This window comes from Rousettus aegyptiacus, unplaced genomic scaffold, assembly GCF_014176215.1.
Source record: "Rousettus aegyptiacus isolate mRouAeg1 unplaced genomic scaffold, mRouAeg1.p scaffold_m13_p_2, whole genome shotgun sequence".
Taxonomy (NCBI): Eukaryota; Metazoa; Chordata; class Mammalia; order Chiroptera; family Pteropodidae; genus Rousettus; species Rousettus aegyptiacus.
In genome coordinates, this window is record NW_023416295.1 from 147,898,208 (window position 1) to 147,918,858 (window position 20,651).

The 20,651-nt window shown below is 34.3% G+C and overlaps 1 long non-coding RNA gene across 1 annotated transcript in view; it reads right to left on the minus strand.

The window, feature by feature from the left end:
* The window catches only part of LOC118613694, a 391,478-nt gene that overhangs the window by 247,719 nt on the left and 123,108 nt on the right, over positions 1 to 20,651 (minus strand). Inside the window, exons 2-3 of the long non-coding RNA XR_004955705.1 lie at positions 20,383 to 20,457; positions 17,666 to 17,787 (exon numbers count right to left, since the gene is read on the minus strand). This is a non-coding gene — a long non-coding RNA (uncharacterized LOC118613694). The remainder of the gene's footprint in view (positions 1 to 17,665; positions 17,788 to 20,382; positions 20,458 to 20,651) is intronic.

Here is a 20,651-nt window from a genome sequence, read left to right on the forward strand (position 1 = left end):
CAAAATGACTCCAAGTCAACACTATACACTTGGTCCAAATTTAAAAGTTAAGCTCAGACTTGGGAGTTGTTTCTCAATTTAAAATTTGCTTTTACTATTCCTCCTTCCTCATTGACAATATCAGTGCTGATATGCCCATGTAGTTTAATAATGTTTGTCTATATTTCCCAATCAATTAATTAAAGGAAGAAAATTAGCATACCTAGGCATTTATAATTCTTCGCTGAATTGATGATCCTTTGGTAACATTAATTATAAGTGATATTAATGCACATAGTATGACACAGACTAAAACTTTTAATAGTAGTCTATTGTTAATTATTGTTGTGAAGGGCTTAGTCTTGTAGCCAGTATATTTTTTTTCTTATTAGAAAACAAGTAAAATAGATTCTTTATCTTAAATCGTCTCTGCAGACAGGCCTAAATTATTCAATAATTCTTTAGTACTCGCAGTTGGGTATTTACTGTCCTCTCTGATTCTGATCACTGGCAAAACCTTCCTGGATAGTTAGTAATTTACAATACTAATGAATAAATGTGTCAGTAAGAAAGAAAACAGGTCAAGTGACAATAATTAGCAAACTTTTTATAAAAAGAAGAAACTCTTATTTTTCTAAGATGAAATAAAATAATTTTCTTTGGCTTTATTAAGTAGCATGGGAGAGTGACTGAAATCAGTTTGGGATAAAGGCCAATCAACAGTACTGCAGCACTCTACACATGGCTCAAATCCATTTTATTAATCACCTCGGGAAGTAAATCTCTAATTCCAAATTCGGTCTCCAAATCCCTTTCGGTACTTTAGCTTCTTCTAGCTGATCTGGGTAGGTATTTATCCCAGACTCCTCCTTCCATTTTTTGTTTTTCTTTACATGTGGCCATTCTTGGATGAATATTTGAACAACAGTGCACTGATTACATAACCTTAAGTGCCAAGCTTCTCAGAGGGAGTTGAGTTAGCCAAGCAGAACATATCATGCAGCTGGAGGGGGAAGTGCTACCATGGTGATTTACCCAGAGGACTCACCCTACATGGATGTTTCATAAATTAAATTCCATTCATCATCCCGGTTCTCTTTGTCAAAGCTCTCTCTCCCTTTCGTAGTACTAGAATACTAGAGAATGTAGAAGAGAAGGGGCAATATATATACTTCCACAGGACATGCAGAAAATCATTTCCCCATGACGTTAGTGAAGAAAAGATGGTTGCATCAGGGAAACATGCTCCGTAGTATGAGAAATCATTTGGAGGAGTGGATGAAAGATGTGATGAACACAGGTGGCATCATTAAACAGTGACTCCTAAAATCAATATACTCATTATATACAGTGTCTCCTCAGGTGTAATCATGTGACAGTTCTACCCTTGTAACTGTTCTCTTACCAAGCTCTTCATCCATCTTATACAGTCCTCCCAATCTGTTCTGTATCCTGTGGCTCCCTAACACATGGTCAATAAGAATAACGCATCCCTGCTATTATACCAGTCATCAGGTAGCCACCCATAAAAGAAGCCAGGTGACTAACTGTTGGCAACGAATGTTAGAATGTCCTTGATGTTTGCCAACCAGGAGATACCTCTGTGCAATTGATTTCCTTGGGTTTAGTGTGGGTTTATTTGTGTATCTTCAAACTGCGTCACTAGAAACTGCAGACTCTATATTTGTAAAAGATTAGTGTTCTTGCCAGAGAGGCAATCAATAAATGAGACACTTCTGCTGCCTTACTTTAGCTAGCAGGACATCATCTTGTTGTTTATTCAATATTATGTATGCTTCTCGCTATTGAACTTGTGTTATGAACAGAGAGAAATTCAAATTGCTAACAAAAAAAAATTTAAAAGATCGAGATTAAAGTATCAAATTAGTGTAACCCAGCTTCTAAATGGTTCTCTTTTCCTCCCTCATTAAGTTTCATTCAATCATAATCTTGGATTAATCCTAACTGGACTGCAGGAGAGCAGAGGGTTTGGAGATGGTGCAGGGATAAGGCAAAAAAGGAGCTTGGAAACAAGTTATAAAAGGCTAACTTCAAGCTGGAATTTGCCATGCATCGAATTTGAATGTGGTTTACAAACACAGCATGCTATAGAACATCAGAATATGATAAGAGCATAACGTAGTTACTGGATTTGGTGAATATAAAGTGGGAATTTTTAGATTGTTTTTGCTGGACATTAGAGGATAGGATCAAGAATTAAGGAGTTTCACAATGAATGGAAATAAAAACAAGTGCAAAAAAAGTAGATCAGATCATCCTGAGAATTTTAATAATGAAGGGAAATAAAAGGACAAGGGCAAGAATTCAAAGTTGATGAGAGGAGACTGCACATGTGAGTAGGTCTAAGAAAAAGAGGAGAATTAATGAAGGCAAGATCAAGAAATAGATGAAAAGGGTAGTACAGGTGGAAAGGCAAACTTCTGAAAGGAAGAGGGATATTTCTCCCTTAGGGATAAAATGTATAACCTTAAAAGAGCCAGCCTGTAATGCTTCATTATGGCTTCTTTATTAGAATACATGTGGTTAGGGTAAATTTTAGCATCAAAAAAGATATTTGATTGTATTTTATTTATTACTTAAATGGACAAAAACTATATTATTTTAGAAGGAAAAAAACAGATGACCTCTATATTATTTGAAGAAAAAAAAGATGCTCTCTAAATTTTCCTGTAATTCTAAATTTCTTTGACTGTAAGTCTGTTCTTAATCATTCCTCTTGACTGTTCATTCTCAGAGGTGATGGAAAATTTGCTCTTTCTCATACGCTTTAATGGCCAATGCTGGTAGATAGACTGGGTTTTATATCTCTAAAAATTTCTTCCATAGAGAGAGAAATAACACGATTAAATAATAGTAAATTAAAATTGATTTCTTGCTACTGTGTATTTTTCGTTCCCTAAGTTCAATGGCTGGGCATTCTTTGTTTTGAAAACTATTAAATGAACTTGCTAAACTTTAATTAAAACTTTATTTCAGGTCAATGTGCATTTCTTATTCCTTTAAGAAAACAACAGAATGATGGCTCCCACGCACATCAGTCAGTACTCTTGAAGTACTGTCCTTACAATAACAAAAAGTAAAACACTTATAAAATTTACTGCAAAACATTAAGTTAATTGAATTTCCCTTAACATAGTGACAAAATTTAAAATTAAAAAAAAAATTCTTGAAAAACTGACTTATTTTGCATAATCAGCTGAATAACTGCTAGGCATACTAACATAGCAAATTAAAAGAAAATTTAAGTAAGTCTTTATAACTGCACCATGATGATCATTGAGAAATTTCTTTAGTTTACTTTACAAAATAAATTTAACACTGTTATTATCTATTATAAAAATTGTCTAAAATGACATGTAGTGAGTTTTAACAACATATTCAGCTTATTTGAATTATGTCCAGTTGTAGCTTTTTCTCATCTTAAATCATCTAACCTCAACCTCTAATTCATTTTTTGTTTACAGCTGTAGATGCAGACACAGTGTATTAATGATCCATCCCATATGTTCGTTTAGGTGAGTTCAATCATTCTTTGACAGGAGTCTTTTTTTTTTTAAACCTACATCATGCAAGAAAAATTAGGTTGACCTAATTGTTTTTTGGAGCATGGGATCTTCACAGGCACATTTGCAACGTCTCCTTTTAAATGCTGGTGTTCTCCCTACTCTACCTCCTAATATTTTAAAAAAGATACATTAGAAAAAAAAAAAGAGAGAGAGAGAAAATTTAATTCTGTGTGCAATACTGGCCATGCTAGTTATTTTTAAATACCAATCTACCTGGCTTATTCTTCCATCTTGATTGATTAGAGCTTGACAGGATAGTATTAACTGTGGCAATGTTAAAAGATCGCTACTGTATCTCTTCTACATCATTCCAAAAAGTTTCCAACAACAATGTAATTACTCTTCCACATCACCAGCTCCTGTTGTTATTTGCAGATGTTGCCAAGGTTCGGCTCTTAAGAAATCCTGAAAGTCAGATAACTCTCTTAACAAACAATGTGTTAAGAGGGAAAAGGGCTGATGGCTCAGTAAAAGTATCATTGATACCATTCTCATAAGCAGTTATCTAATCAAATTTCCAATTAGCATTTAAATAAATCGTTTAAATAAAATAAAACAGAAATGAGTCTTTTGTAAATTATGGGGAAAAAATCTAATTGCTAGCACAAAAGTATTTTTTAGCATTTTATTTTATTTTATTATTAGTTTTAAGTATACAGTCTATTGGTTAGACATTTATATAGTTTATAAAATGATCCCCCTGATTACTCTACACGTAGCTAATACATTACTGATGACTTCTCTAACACTTTAATGCTTTCTCCCAGCTCCACACTCCCCTCCCTTCTGGCCATTACCAGATTGTCCTTTATATTTGTGAGTCAGTTTTTGGTTAGTTTGTTTTTTTTTGTTTATTTTGTTGTTGTTGAGTTGTATAAGTTCTTTATATATTTTGGATATTAACCCCTTACTAGATGTATCATAAGCAAATATCTTTTCCCATTCAATAGGCTGTCTTTTCATTTTGTTGCTGTTTTCCTTTGCTGTGCAAAACTTTTTAGTTTGATATATTCCCATTTGTTTATTTTTTGTTTTCCTTTCCCAAGGAGATATATACAAAAAGAAATTCCTAGCAGCAATATCAAGGAGCTTATGTTTTCTTCTAGAAGTTTTATGGCTTGGGGTCATACATTTAAGTCTTTAATCCATTTTGAGTCTATTCTTTATATGCTGTAAGAAAGCAATCCAGTTTCTCTTTTTTTTGCATGTATTTTTTAATATAAACTGATTTATAGCATATTTAAAAGATAATACATACCAAGTCTCCAATAGAGTGGAAGAATATTTGAAGTAGCTCAAGAATTACTTTACTACATGATATAACAAAGAATCCATTTTAGAAAATAAATTAATTCTGTGAACCACCAGATATTGACTCTAGTGATTGTCTCAGTATATACATGTACAAGATCGAATGAACCTTTACTGCCACCTAATAGTTTAATATGGTAAAAGTTTTTATTTATTTTCGTAGAAGTAAAGGCGATATGAATGCTTATCTGTATGAGATGCAGTATAAAAATGCAACAGGGATACAAAATATCTAAGCCAAGAAATAGATAGAAATAAGAATGTATTCTGAGTTAGGACCTTAACGGGTTCCATATCCATAAATCATTCAATACTTATCAGAAACAATTAAGTTCCATTTATACTTATATCTGTTCCCGGGTTACGCACTTCTTCCTCAATATAATATTTAATGAAAATATCTTAGTTTTTTTGCTATTTTGACAAAGAGAATGAAATAGAATGAATATGTGTTTTTTCTTCTATTGTAATTATATTAGTTTGAGAGGGTTTTTTTTTTTTCAAGAAAATTAGATGTGAGTTGCAAAAGGAAGAGTTAAAAATATTTTACTTTTTTCCCCTCTCAAAGAATCACCACAAAATAATGAGAACAAGTAACATAAAACTAATTCCATCTTCGGTGTCTCAAAGGAGGCATGTAATATAAACTATTTATATAAATATGGAAAGTGATGAAAGAATGATTAATGGCTTAGCAAGGAAGAGAAGAGTCCAACCTAAGTGACTACAAAAAATGGAAATCAATGAAAAGCCAGGTGAATGTCCCTGTAAAGCCTCAGAATAACGATGCAGGTAACAATGCAGAATGGCTCAAAAATCAGACACCATAGGCAGCAAGAATAAGCACAGGGTATACAGCAGGGCAATTTTTCAAAAATCTGTACAAGAAGCAGTTAGATCTGCAGCCAAAAATGTAAAACTTCTAGAAGAAAATTAAGAAGCCAAAAATTTGCTCTGTGGACTACCCAACAATAGTAGTCCCGAGTTCCAGGCATAGAGAAGGGCCAGTGTGAGAGGTCACAATGAAAACAGGTGATTAAGCCTGCATGCTGAAACACTAGATCACTACCTCAGTCCTTCCCACATGGCTCCGGAATTGCAGTAGCTAGGCTGATGTCTCCAGGCAAGATCCTTTTCTAGAGAAAACAAAAAGATTAAGACCTACAGATTCTAACATTTAGGATCCCCTAATAACAAACTTAACTCACCATCTGACTTTCCTAGAATGATGACTACCAGCGTACAAGCTTATCCTTACTCAAAGATTTTCAGCCAGCTTTTTGGCTCCTCACTCAAATGAATAAACAGTCAAATATTACTGAATCTTTGAGGAAAGAAACCCATATAAAATATAGTGAGGAAAATAAACTAGAAATAAAGTAGATAGGAGGGAACAAAGACAATGAAGATAATGAACAATGCAGGTAACAATAATCATGACATTGTCAGAGAAATAAAAGAGGCTATTGTATCAATAAAATAGAAAATGGGCATGATTTAAAAGAAAAAATAAAACAAGAAAACTTTGAAAAAGAGCTCTTGAAATTTTAAAGAAGGATTTCTGCAATATAAAAATCAAAGAAGATTTGAACAATGTCCTAGAAATATCATAAAATAGAACAAAAAGGCAATTAGATACCAAACAGAAGAGAAAATATAAGAACAATGAGAATTAACCTAGGAGATATTTCATACAACTAATAGGGTCACCCAAAAAGAAAATAGATAACATTTTAGTGGGGAGAAAATCATCCAAAAGATAACACAAGAAAATTTTCTATAACCAAAGTACATGAATCTCCAGAATAAAAATATCCACTAAGCACTTAGTACATTAAATAGAAAAAGATGAACAAGAACTATTTTGATTGGTTCTTCAACTAATATAAAATACCTAGATTTTACATTTTAATTTTGCTTTATTTTCTATTATTGTTGCTTTTTTTATCTGCTTTCATGATGTTTCCTGGATATAATGAGAAATTGAGTAAAGTATGACAGGATGCTGTTATTTTAACAGAAAACCTATTCATTGTTGAGGGTCTACAGTACACAATTTATCACTCACTCAGTTACACATTCTTGTATTATTTTATGACTATTAAAATTATTTCTCAAAAGAAAAGAAAAGAAAATTATTTCTCAAAAGCCCACACATAAACTGTGATAATAATTTTAACGAGAGCACCAAGCTCACTCAATGAGAAAAGGAAAGTTGCCATGAGCAAAAATTATTTTAAGATGGCTCATAGACCCAAATGTAAAAGCTAAAATAAAACACTTCTAGAAGAATTATAGGAGCAGATCTTTCAACCTTGAGGTAGGCAAACATTACTTAGATAAGACAGAGAAAACAGCTATAAAAAAAAAAAAGATAAATCTTATCAAAATTAAAAAATGATAAATCTTATCAAAATTAAAACCTTCTCTTCATTAAAAAAACTATACCAAGAAAATAATCAAGCTATAGATTGGGAGAAAAATGCAAACAAATGACAACAGATTTGAATTCAGAGAATATAAAAAAACTTGTAAATTCAATAACAAAATGGTAGACAACCCAATTAAAAACCAGGCAAAAGGCATTTCATAAATAAGATATATGAATGTCCAAAAAAAGCATATAAAAAAAGTGTTCGACATAACTAGTCATCACATTATGACACAACAATTTCATTCATAGACATTTATCTAAGAGAAATGAAAACATATGTCCTCAAAAAGCCTGTATAAGAATGTTAATAGCAGTTTTAGTCATAATAGCCAAAAACTTAAAAGAGTTCAGTATCTATCAGCAGAAGGATAGATAAACAAACTGGTATTTATTCTATGGTATACTTCTCAGCAATAAAAAAAGAACAGAAATGAATCTAAAAAACATTATACTCAGGAAAAGAAACCAAACACAAGAGTCTGTGCTGCATGATTCTATTTAAATAAAGTACTAGATTAGTTAAAACCCATTGGTAGTTGTTGGTATATGTGTGAGGGAAGGTGGTTAAAGGAGAAGGATCATAGGTATAGATTGGGAGAAATTGTTGGAATTAGTGGAATTGTTCTACGTCTTGACAAGGGTGTGGGTTACACAGACATATTCATTTTTCAATACTAGTTGAACATACATTTAAGATTTGTGCATTCACTCTGTATATCATATTTCAACAAACTTATCATTTGGACAAAATAGAAGAGCTAGCATTCTATGTCAGATTTATAGGAGATTTTTCCCAGTAATTATCAGATTATTGGGTAGCATAAATATAGGGACGGAATGACATATCATAATCACTCAGCCAGCCAAAGTAGATTTTAATAGTATTACATGAGAAGTTCCACTTTCATGGTATCCCCACCACTGCTTATGAAGAATTCTATTGTAGATAGATTAACCCAAAAGCTGTATACATATTGCAAACTGTCCTACATTAATTTGTTTGTTTACAACCATTAGAGTTTTTTGCAAGGGGTACATATCAGTAATCTCTAATGGTTAAAGCCCGGTGAGGGCTATGAGCTTCTTTCCTCAGCAATCTCATTATGTTATAATGAAAGCAGGTCTTAGACTGAATTGGGTAATACCAACATTTATTAGCAAACAACCATGAACACAATCATACAAACTATTCTATTTGTTCAGCAAAATCCCAGCCCTCTCCTTTTGAGCATATTGTGAACAAACACTTTGCATAGAGGTTTAATTAGAAACAGGTGCTCTAGTGGAAGGAGTCAGCTAATACTCTCGTTGGATCAGGTGACTACCCTCCAAAGACCATGGGACATGGGGTTGATAGAGTGTAGAATCAGGGTAGAGGTGGCTCAGGCCACTAGATTCTCATGTCCTGTTTCAGCAAGGCTTAAGTGACATCATATTTCTAGTCAATCGGCATGTCTTGAATGTCACTCATTTCATCAATAAAAAATAAGCTATAACTTCATTTATGCTAATTTATAAATACTCCAGAGCTAACCTCAAGTATAAACAGTTGTAGTTTAGCAAACTTATAAGTCCTGTGGTCTGATCAGAGCAGTGGTCCTCAAATGTGGCTACATGTTAGAATCACCTCCAGAGAGTTTATAAACTTTTATGGCTAGGCCACACCCCAAACCAATAAAATTAGAATTTCTAGGGGTGGGATCCAGTTATCAGTATTTTTCAAACCTCCCTAGTTGATTCCAATTTAAAGACAAAGATGAGACCCACTGAATTAGAACCCTTCGAACTAGCCTAACTGCAGTACATATTACTGAATACGTGTTTTAAATGCTATTTAACCACCTTCGGGGATACACAATATACATTATGTATCGCACTGTTAATGTTTAGACATTCTTTTAATAAATTATAATGATAAAACAGTATGGAACTCTTCCTATTTCCTCAATGATAGAACTGAAATAACATAACTAAAGATGTCAACTAGAATAGAGTTGTAATACCCCACCCCGCCCCTGACCTGGGAAGGTAATTTGGCCATTAATGAGTACTGGATGTATTCAAATATAGATGTTTAAGACTCTGCATTAAAAATTATTCAATTACATCTGAGAATTGTCTGTAAATAGTAATTTGTGCCCTGATTCAAGGAAGTGAGTATTTCACTTCTTTGCCAACCATGCCAACCATGTAAGCAGCAAAGCACAAACAGAACTAAAGAAAAATACCTGTAACAGAACAGATCTTTGATAATTCCTTCAGCCCAGCTGGCCAAAGATTTAACACTTCCTAATGATGAGAAATTGAAAGATATGCTTGCAACACTATTTCAAGTTATATGTATGCGTGATGCATAATAAGTTCATGTAATTGCTGAGTAAAGTGCATATTTTGTTATAACTTAGTGAGAGTTGGAACATTCTTGTTTAATCTTTTCTTTTTTTTATAAAGCCTATTATATCAAACTTTACCCAGTCTTAACCAGTTCCCTGTTTTGATTCTCCCAGAACTTAGCACCCTCTAAATAACCCTCTGCTAAGACTTGCCAAGGTGGTGTTCACTCTAACTGCTGTAATTTCTAAGAAATTTACTTTTCCTTTAACAGGTTATCTAAAGATATTTCAGTGAGTTCAACAGCAACACCATAGAGAATGATTGATTAAGGTTATTTCCTGTTTTGGAGTGCTATATATTACAGGAATTCAATAAGTGTATATCGATCATATTTAAATAGAAACAAATTTAGCAATATAAAATTCCAATTGAATATTGCAAAATATTTTGCACCATCCCATTTGTTAATCAAAAATAGTCTGAGGAGCCTTGAAGAAAAACAAAAACCCAATCTACCCAAATAGCACTCCTTCATAAGAGTCAAGTTGCCTAAAAGTTATTAGAGAGCTATTCCTTTGGGTTTTACATACAAATGCTATATTCAGTCTCAGTGCTTTTGCACATTTTCTCCATCTGGAATTTTCTTCTCACAATTACCTTTCAAAACATGGCTTAGATGATATTTCTGTGAAGTCCTTTATGAACTCTCTCAACTTTCCCATTATAATTAATTACTCCCTCCTCTCGGCTGTCTTTTGTGTTTACCATAGAGTAATTTGTTTTCATATCTTTCTCCACCTGCAACACTTTGACTTCCTTGATGGTAGAATCCATGGTGTATGTGTCCTTGTTTCCCAGGGGTTTATCATCTCAGAGCCTAAGTTTTTTTAAAATGTAATACATTTTATTGAATTATTTAACCAGATTTTTAGTCCCGTGATTATTTAATTGCAGACTCTACTTATAAACACTTACTAAGGACACCTGAATGGTACATTGCTTTTCCATGAGAAACAGCTCCATGAAGATGGAGACACACTGTTATCAGTTGGTTAGAACAGAAATTCCAGCTAGAACAATGGCACTAAAATAGAAACTAGAAATGTACCAAAGGTAAGAATCAACTAATTATTTGGGACCATTCTGGTGACTAGGAATTTTATAGAGATTTTGTAGCTTTTGCATGCTTTCTAGGTAAATCTGATGTGCTTAGGATATTATGTCAGAATAATTCACTTTGGTTTGCTTAAACATTTGTTTAAAAAAAAATGCTACATAAGATTCTATCAGGTTCAAAAGAGAGGTGTGTGTGTGTGTGTGTGTGTGTGTGTTTTCTTGTGGAAAATAAAATCTATATTACCTTAAGTCACATTACATATTGTTATTGTTATGGAATTTTTTGGAGACATATTCTATTATATTCCCTGTTTTAAAAATAGTAAAAAATTTTTAAATGTAGTGCTCTTCCCTGAAAAGTTAGATGACACATTCAGGCCACTAAGAAAATGAGTGTCAGAGCTGACATGAGTCAGCATTTATCTAACAAGCCTTCCTTGACCTGCATTTAGTGAATGGTTGCACGACATAGAATAAAGATCAAATTAGAAATTCACATCTTATCTGGGCAACAATGAGCCATTATTTCATGTCTCTGGGTCTCCGTTTCTTTTTTTGTAAAATTTCTTTTATACAAATTCTCTGAGGATTACATGAATAATGTAAAAATGTATACAGTAGACAATAAAAATGTTTTTGTTGAATTGGAAATGTACTCATAAAAACTCTGTGAATCAATTAAGTCAATAAGATAATTTTGTTTACCTAGAATATCCCTCTATATATGGGAATCATAGTTCTGGATTCAGAACTACAAATTAAAAAAAAAATCTGTTGAGCATAATTGAGGCAATGTTAGATCTGCCAGGATACTGTAGCCAATAAACCACCCCTAGCATGAGACCATAAAGGTGCTTCAACATCCACAAGTGCTCCAAATCTCTGTTTTATGTCTCTTCTGAAGGAAGGCAAAGTGTTTTTCTCTATCTAGTTCTCACAAATGAAGTGGACCAAAATGTTAGCCGCGTGACTTTAATGAGTATCACATGAATAAGTTCTCTACACACTACTTTGGAAATGTCGCCAAATGAAAGGTTGTGTTTAGAAAGAGCATAAAACTGAACAAGATAATAGTATAGTCGTTGCCTGGAACACAATTGAGGCCATCACCTTTGCAACTGGAAAATATAACAAGGATGCAATATGTTTGGTTAGTGAGTACATGCACAGCGAGTACTCAGAACGTGAGACGCCTGCTTTAACTTGAAAATTGGTTCTTCTCCCAAACAAAACCAAATAAACCTGTACAAAGCATACAGAGAGATGCCTGGCATATCCTATAGGTACTTGTTTTCCTGTTGTTAGGCAGTCAGAAGTTTAGCCAATGCTTAAAATGCACACTTGGTCATCCTCACTTAACACATTTTCTGTTGCCATAAGCATAGTTCATAAACAGTTAGTTAAAAGCGTTCACAGATAATACTTCCAGAACTCCCTTCTGTTTCTAGCTTGTTACTGGTGGAACCATTCCAAGCAAAACAAACAGTAGGACAACCTCTGTGGAGCTCTTACCTCCCATTCACATGATTAAACTCTCATCTAACTGCCATTCAGCTGCCCAAAGTGCTTCTAAAACTTACTTTGCTTATTCATTTGTATTCTATATGTGACATTATAGCAAATATTACCTCCTCTGAGTAGTACCTCATTGGACGATAATTAATTGCATGCATTTCTCCCATTGTCCTATCTCCTAGGGGGTAGATATAGTACAACATTAGAATCATTTTTGTATCAGTGATACTTAAAACAGGACTTGGCAACGAATAGGGACTCAATAAATTTGTGTTGACTATTAAGAATGCCTTCATTTTGCACCTTCTTTCCTACTGACCCTGTGCATTTGTTTGTAATAAAGCTCCTGCCTTCATGTCTTTACTTAAGATACTTGAGTATCTGAAAGCAAATTTTAACCCTCTGAATTAACTAAATTCTTCAAGCAATTTATGCAATCGTTCATTTACTTTCACCAAGCATACAATCTACTCTCCCAATTTCAACAAATATTTATCATCTACTGCCTGAAAATGCCATCTGACATCTTATGAAAGTTTGAAAATTATACAATCACTACCATCAGTGACAGCACTCTCCAACAAAATGTGAGAGACACAAATGAAAGAAAAATGTATAGTTTTGATTTTTCTAGTAGCTATAATTAAAAAGTAAGTAGAAACAAGTAAATTAAATTTAAATAATACATTTTAACTATATATATAAAACTATTTCAATGTGTTCAGTATAAAAATTATTAAAGAGGTATTTTACATTATTTTTTTCTTATCAAGCCTTCAAAATCTGGAGTGTATTTTAGGCTTACAGTATATTCAGTGAGGACTAGCCACATTATAATAAGTGCTTAGTGACCACAGTGGCTAGTGGTCACCGTATTGGATAGCACAGGCCTATAAAATCACCTATTCATAAAAGAGAGGTGTACATAGAACTTTGATACAAAATAGAGTAGGACAAATGTGATGTTAAATAAAAACAATAAAACATGGAAGCCAAGGGAGGACTCAATCCTAAAAAGGGGAACAGAAATGGGGTCCTTTGGACCTATTCTCTCTTCCCTTCACTAAACTGTGCGTCCTCTTGGATTACTAGCCACTTCCTCCTCCATCCAATGACTGTGAGCATCTATGTATCTATGAAAGCAATTACGTGTTTTGTACGACTATATATAAATGGATGACACATTTATGTGAAATGAGGCCATGTGTAAATGAATGTGGCTCTGTGTAGCTTATATAAACGTTGTGATTAGAATACATGGGAGGGGCAAATGCAAGATTAAAAGAAGGGGCTATGATTGACAAAGTATATAATGGTGTACTTCTTTCCCTAATTGAATACCAAAGTGTAAGTGCAGGCAATGAGTAAGATAAAGATATGAAGATAGTTAAAAGAGAAGCTGACTTGCTGTTTTTCTCCCTCTTGGGAAAAAGAATTAGTAGAAATTACTGTTAGTGTTTCCAAAACACCTGTCATACAAAGATCTCTTAGTTCTTGACTCTCAGGAATAGGAATAAATTTAGAATGTAAAACTTAGAACTACGAGGATTCATGAAAATATTCTCCATTCTTGTTAGAGGTTTTCTCAATGTTACTATTGTCTATTCTGCATAAACTAGTGTGAGGAAATACAAAGAAAAGAAACAGAATGCCTATATAAGATCAGATGTAAATTAAATGATAAAAGATTGGGGGAAAATGCATCCAAACAATACTGATTATGTATGTAAATCATTAGCCTGGTACGAATTCTTTCACAAAGCAATTGAGATGAGAGCTCTGTTTTGGAAGTTGGGGATTGGATTTGATTGAAAAGAGGGAAAATGATTAAGAAGAAAGAACAAAAGAATGAAACATAACACATCTTAAACAGACTCGAGAAAGTGAAGTGGGAAATAAAATAAGTAGTTTTACTCAAAATTGACACAAAGCAAATAAATGTCAGTGAGGGAGAAAGAAAATAGAAGTGAGGAGCCTGGACTCTAAGATTTCATAGACTCATCCTAAATCAACTGGCTACGAGTTAGTTATTTGGTCTCTCTCAGTCCCAATATCCTCATCTGAAGTGTGGGGCTCATAATAGCCCCCGCTCAGAGAGGTTTAAATGAGTTCACCTACATGTGGCATGGGTTTAGCACAAAGCCTAGCATTAATAAACACACAATATATTTTAGATGCAATTGTTAGAAGTTTTGGGAGCACAAAGTTTGGAATTTGATAACAAGAACAATTGAGTACTGTTAGGAAGTATCCAATAAGTTACCTTTAATGGAAAGAAAAAATAGATCTTACTTTTATTGTCATTTGACAAAAGAGACTACAAATGAGGAAGCCAACTTAGAATGTCATAGTCACTAAAGTGAAAGGTTGGCAGAACCTGAGCCAAAGTTATGCCTAAATAAAAAGTGGTAGAGACAAACAAATTTTTCATAAATAATCTGAGAATTTATAACGAATGAAGCATGAGAACAATGGAGAAAAAAACTGTACCCCTACTTCACGTCAAAATACTCACTAGTTGTGTCATTCTGGAAGATTCTTTTATCTCTCCAAGCTTCATTTCCCACATCTTTAAAAAGGAAATAATATTACTACCAACTTCATAGGGATATTATGAGAATTAAGCAAGTTATTTGCCAGGCATTTAGAATAGTGACTGACACATGGTAAGTTCTTTGTAAGTATGGTTAGGCAAAAATGAAAACAAACATAGCAACTTAAAAAGCTCTTTAAGCACTTACTTCTACTCTTCCATACATAATATTTTTAAATCCAAAAAGTAACACTGTGTGGTAGTACTGCTCTCATTTGAGGAATGAGGAGTCTTGAAGGCACAGAGTCACACAAACGGGAAGTTTTTGAGCCAGGAGCCACATCCAGGCCTTGCTCCCAGCCCGGACTCTTTCCACTACCACTGGCATCTCCAATGCCATGAGCCTGAAAAGCTGGAAACAGTGATATAATAACAATACTGAGAAGCTGGGAAGGGCTAGTGGCACACTGACTAGTCATTAGGCTTCCTGTTACTTTGATTTTTAGAATATAATATCAGAGAATCATTAGAAGTATAAAAATGAGCAAAGACCATCCAAATGAGAACAAAGGCTATTTATTCAGAACTTGCTATGGCAAAGGAGTCAGCCACCATCACTTGGCAGAGACTCAAAAGCAGTCAGAGGAGTGGGAAAGCTTTATAAGTAGAAAAAAGAGAATTCAAGAAATGCCCTGCCTGGAGGCGGTGGCGTGGGGAAGCTGGAGGAGAGCTACCCAGAAGTCGGGCATCCTACAGGATTGGTTAGGGGTGCATAGATAGCTTTCTCTGGTTGGTCCAGAGTTGGAAAAGGGGACAAAAAATTAGGGAATTTGTCAGTTATTAATCAAGTCCTGGCTTTTGGAGGTCAATTGTTATAGAAGTTATTATTGCTAAAGAGAGAGGGCTGCCTTCCTGGGCTAGTGATTATAAATAATGCATGTTGTCCTGCCAGGGCGTTGAGTTGTTTCTCAAAAGCATTTACCCAGTGAGGGCGCTTTGTATCCAGATGGGGCCCTGTAAATGGTCTTCACTAACAAAATGTGAGCCAGAGTGAGTCAATTCCAGGCAGAAGTGGTTACAGAGCAAGTGTGCCTTCCCCACCACTCTTTCCTCATCTTCTGGCTGAAATTTTAAGACTTCAAGGTCTACAGGGGGATGAAAGAGCCATAAAATGAAATAAGCCTTAGTTGCTAAATCTCTGTGTGGAAAGACATCCAAAAATATTTGATTTGGACTTTATGGGGGCAAGAAATATATTCCTATTATATTAAACCACTGAGATTTCAAGGTTTTTCTATTACAGCAGCTAGTATTATTTTAATTAATACAGAAAACCATCCCATTATCCTTTGACAGATACTCTCAACTCTTATACTTTCTTTCCAAGTTCAGGTGAATTAGACTTGTTCAACCCCAACTCTCTAAAAAAATACTGAATTGCTAGATCTGCTGTCATGTACCTGAATGCCACGGTGAAGAGCTTTGGTTTCTGAAAATTCAATGTTTATGGAAATTCATATAGGACTTCAGTTTTTACCTCTGGTTAACCCTTTATTCTGCAGACTATCACTGGGGTCAGAAAGGAATCTTATAATCCTCAGGAGCACTCAGGGCCTCATAGAACTTTCAACCTATAACCTATGGGGAATAGCAACTGATACCAAAACCAGGCTTTGTTGAAGAGCCAAACCCTGAAGGAATCCCATGGTTGTTGGTTTCAGTTGTATTACTGGCTCCTTCTCTTCCTTAAATCTCAGATATATTCTCTCATAATCTCTCCCAACTCGTACTTCCAAATCTCTCCATGTCCTCTAGCTGAGTTTCATCTGTACTGTTCTTACAACAGTTAGTCCGCACGTTATAGGAGGCAGAGAATTAAAAAAAGAGAGAGAGTAGCACTAGTAAAGTGGAAGGGGAAAAGGCCAGATCACATAAAGTCTTGTAAACCATGGCAATGAGTTAGTTGTTACCCTCAGAAGAAAACAAAAACTAATGAAGTTCATTAAGAACGAAGATGATACGATGTTTTTTTTTTGTTTGTTTTGTTTTGTTTTTTAAGATCTTTTAAAAGATCACTTTGGCTTCAAGATGGAGAAAAAGGTAGAGAGAGTCAATTAGAAGTTTTGGCAATGATCCTGTCAAGGGATGATGTGGCCTAATCAGGGACTGGCAGAAGGGACTGATGATAGGCTTGTGATGAGGACTGAATACTGGGAATGAAGTGATGTTAATGGAGATGCAGACATTTCTTCCTAAAAAACAGATTGGGGGAGAACACTTGCTCTATTGTTTTATAATGTTTGTTTTGTTTTACAGATACTCCGTAAATAATTGTTCTGAAAGGTACTCTCCTTCCCCACCCCCTGCCAACACACACCATCTGCAAACTGTTAGTAAATCAAATGTAGGACCGCCCTGTTACTCTTTTTCTCCTCAGAGTTAGCTGCTCCCAAAAGATCCTCAAAAAACTCAAGACTCATAAGTTTTCTTCAGTTCTGATGACAGTGGCCAGAAACACCACCATATATGGCTTAGGCCTGGGATTCTCTACCTGCTGATTCACCCACACTCACATTTTCCTATAGCTGGTTTTGCCGTGTAAGCTTTATCCACTGCCACTTCCTCAGCTGCCTCAATTTGTGCCACAGAGGCTTTGACCTTTTATACTTCAGATGACCCTCCCCTGACATTCTCTCGGATGTGTGGTTTTCATTGCTTCTCTCCTTTCACACGTACTTTAGCCCCAAAGGTTATCCTACTGAGGGTCAACACCCCACACTACCACTAACGGCAGGAACCATAGGAATTCACTTTACTTTCTCTTGCTCAAAAGGACCAAAATCCGTTTGTGCTCACCATGCTGAAGTCATCCCTCCATCCTCTTCTTAGTTCCCAGGTAGCTTATATCTCCCATGTCGATGGTACAGACTCAGCCTCTTGTGTTTTCACTGGAATCTCCACTACTTAACAGATGTTAACTGAAGGGGAAAAGAGAAAGTAACATTTTTTTCTTCTTGGAAGTTTGCCTCACATCAATCAATTTGCTATATTTAACATTCGAGCTTTGTGAATATGCTAATAAATCATTAAAATGCATGTGGATCTTAACATTTTGGGGTTTTCTTTCTTTTGCTGTTTTATAATTTCTACCCAATTCTGTAAATTACAGTGTTGCAAGTGAGAATAATCACCAGCAGAAATCTGCATTGTACACAGGAATAAATAGAAGAATCTCAAGTTAAAAACCTCCATCATTTGTTTTATACTTTTGGCCTTGAGTAGTTCACAATTCTGTTTCTCTTTTCCCAAACAGAATATTGATTAGCTTCAGAAGGCTGCAGTTGGACACAATAAAATTATATATATATATAATATTATTATATATATATATATATATGCCTCCTAAAATACCCAGAGAACCTAAGGAAGGAAACATAAAGAAGCTAGGGACTTGGGAGGTCCTAAGAACCCAGTTCCCCTCTACATACAGTTCCTTAAAGATTCAGTTCCTACTTGCACATTTCGGATATCAAGAAATTCACTAACTGGGAAATAGGTAGTCTCAATGTTAGTTGGTTCTTATTTAGGACAAGTTTCTTCTACTGAACACGAATGTTCCTATGACTTCCACCTCTAGGTTCTCTAGAATATTGAAAAATAAATTAGCTTTCACTCCTAAATAATAGTCTTCAATTTTTTGCACACAGCTGAGTCTCCATTGTCTTCTCTTCTTTAGACTAAGCATGTGCACCAACCCCAGTTTTCCCTCAGAGGTCAAGTCTTACCAATGGCTCCTTCATCGGCCCAGGCTCACTTCGACTACCCTGGAAGCCCATCCCCCACTTCTCTTCTCATCTCACTCTAATGGACACCCTGATGAATGTCCCTGGAGCGTGCTGGTCCTAACACAGGCCTGGGAACATGATTCAAACACCAGACAGCCCAAGGTCTCATATAACCATCCTTAACAAGTTCAATTACAAGTTCAATCATTACAAGTTCAATCCTCTCAGTTTTAACTCTATTAGCACCATTTGACTATTCTTAAACTTGTGGTTCAATAAAACTCAAAGGTATTTTGGACATTTTTCTGTAAAGCTAAGACTTCTCCATCATATATCTGTTAATTTTAGACTAACTGCTGGACTTTATATTTATTCTTGTTACATCACAAAGTATTGATTCTCACCTAGTAAGATTTTTGAATTGTTATTTTATCATTTGAAATATTAACTATTCTTCCCAGAACCTACACATCTTTTCCATAATCCAAGTCAGATATAAAAATACTGAACAGGATAAAAAGCAAAATGCTGTGAAAAAATTTAAGCACTTAAACATATAAAATAAAAATGTTAAATCTCATTTAAATTATGTAACAAAAATTAAAATTCTACATGTACTTCATGATGTGAATCTTGAGGCAAATTTGCTCCCAGCATATAAGAGGATATTTTATTATACTGTGTATAATAAATAAATTATTATAAAATATCCACAGTTCTCAAGTAGAGCAAATTAATTTTTTTAAAAAGCTTCCTATTTTTGACTATAGAAAAGCTGAAGGATAAAGGGATGTTGACATCCTTATGGAAAGCATTTATTATGCTGTGCAAAGAATATCAAGATGCACTAGTCTGTAACTCTTTTCATATAATATGCTTACTTAGACTTCTGCTTGCATAGATGCCCAGACTAAAGAAAAATATATAACTAAGTTTGACATTAATCTACTAACAATTTCAATTCGTCTTGCAATTTTAGATAAAGACTTCTGGTCACAATTTGGTGACAGACAGAGGGGAGAGGGGTTGGGGGATTAGGAGAATGGGGTGAAGGGTTAAAGAAGTATAAATTAGGAGTTGACAGATGGTCAAGGGGATGGGGAGTATGGCATAGGGAATGTAGTTAGCATTAATATATTGGCTAGGTGGAAAACCAGAGGAGAGAAGGAGCAATTAGGGGGATCATTTTATAACCTATATAAATGTCTAATTAATGTATTGTATACTCGAAGCTAATTAAAATTAAAAAAAAAAGACTTCTAGTTATACCCCTCAATTCAGTGATTTCAAAGAGCCTGCAAAACAATGATACAAAAATCAAGTAGCAAAGAAAAAAATATGCTTCAGCAATTTAATTTCTTTGATTATACGTTTTGCAAATAAATACGTGTGTATGCATTCAGTCCTGAGAGATATATAGAATTACTTGACTGTAATGCTTTTAGCAGTAATTCCATGACCTAATTATTGGTATAATTTCATTACCAAAGCTTTTCCCTTTTTCACACCAACCTAAGATATCAACCTTGCACCATTACAAATTCTAACTGTAGCAGCCAAATATATCCAATTATAATCAGTTGCAGTAAACTCTCACTTTGCATTAGGCATAATTAACTGTGGGATAATCAGTTTAATAACATTTAATGTGCTGTGATAGCATTTCTAAACTACTCATAAGAATTTTAAGAAATAGAATATACTTTGATTCTAACTATCAATGTTTCTAACCATTTCATGTTTGAAATTTCATGCCTGTGTCTTGTTAAAGAATTTTAGTGTACCTACCTACAAATTTTAACACCATTTGACAATTCTTAAACTTCTGGTCCACTAAAACCCAAAGGGATTTTTGACATTTTTCTGTAAAAAAAAAATTGGATATGGTTAATGACAACTTCATGTATGTAAAAAATGTTTTTAAATTCTGTTTTTTCATTGAAATATTATCTATTTAAAAATAACTTAATAGTTACAATCCTGCAAATATAGCCACTTCCTAAATTTTTAAGCATTTTCAGAGTGGCCAAGATTTTTCTTGGTGTATTAGAGGGTAT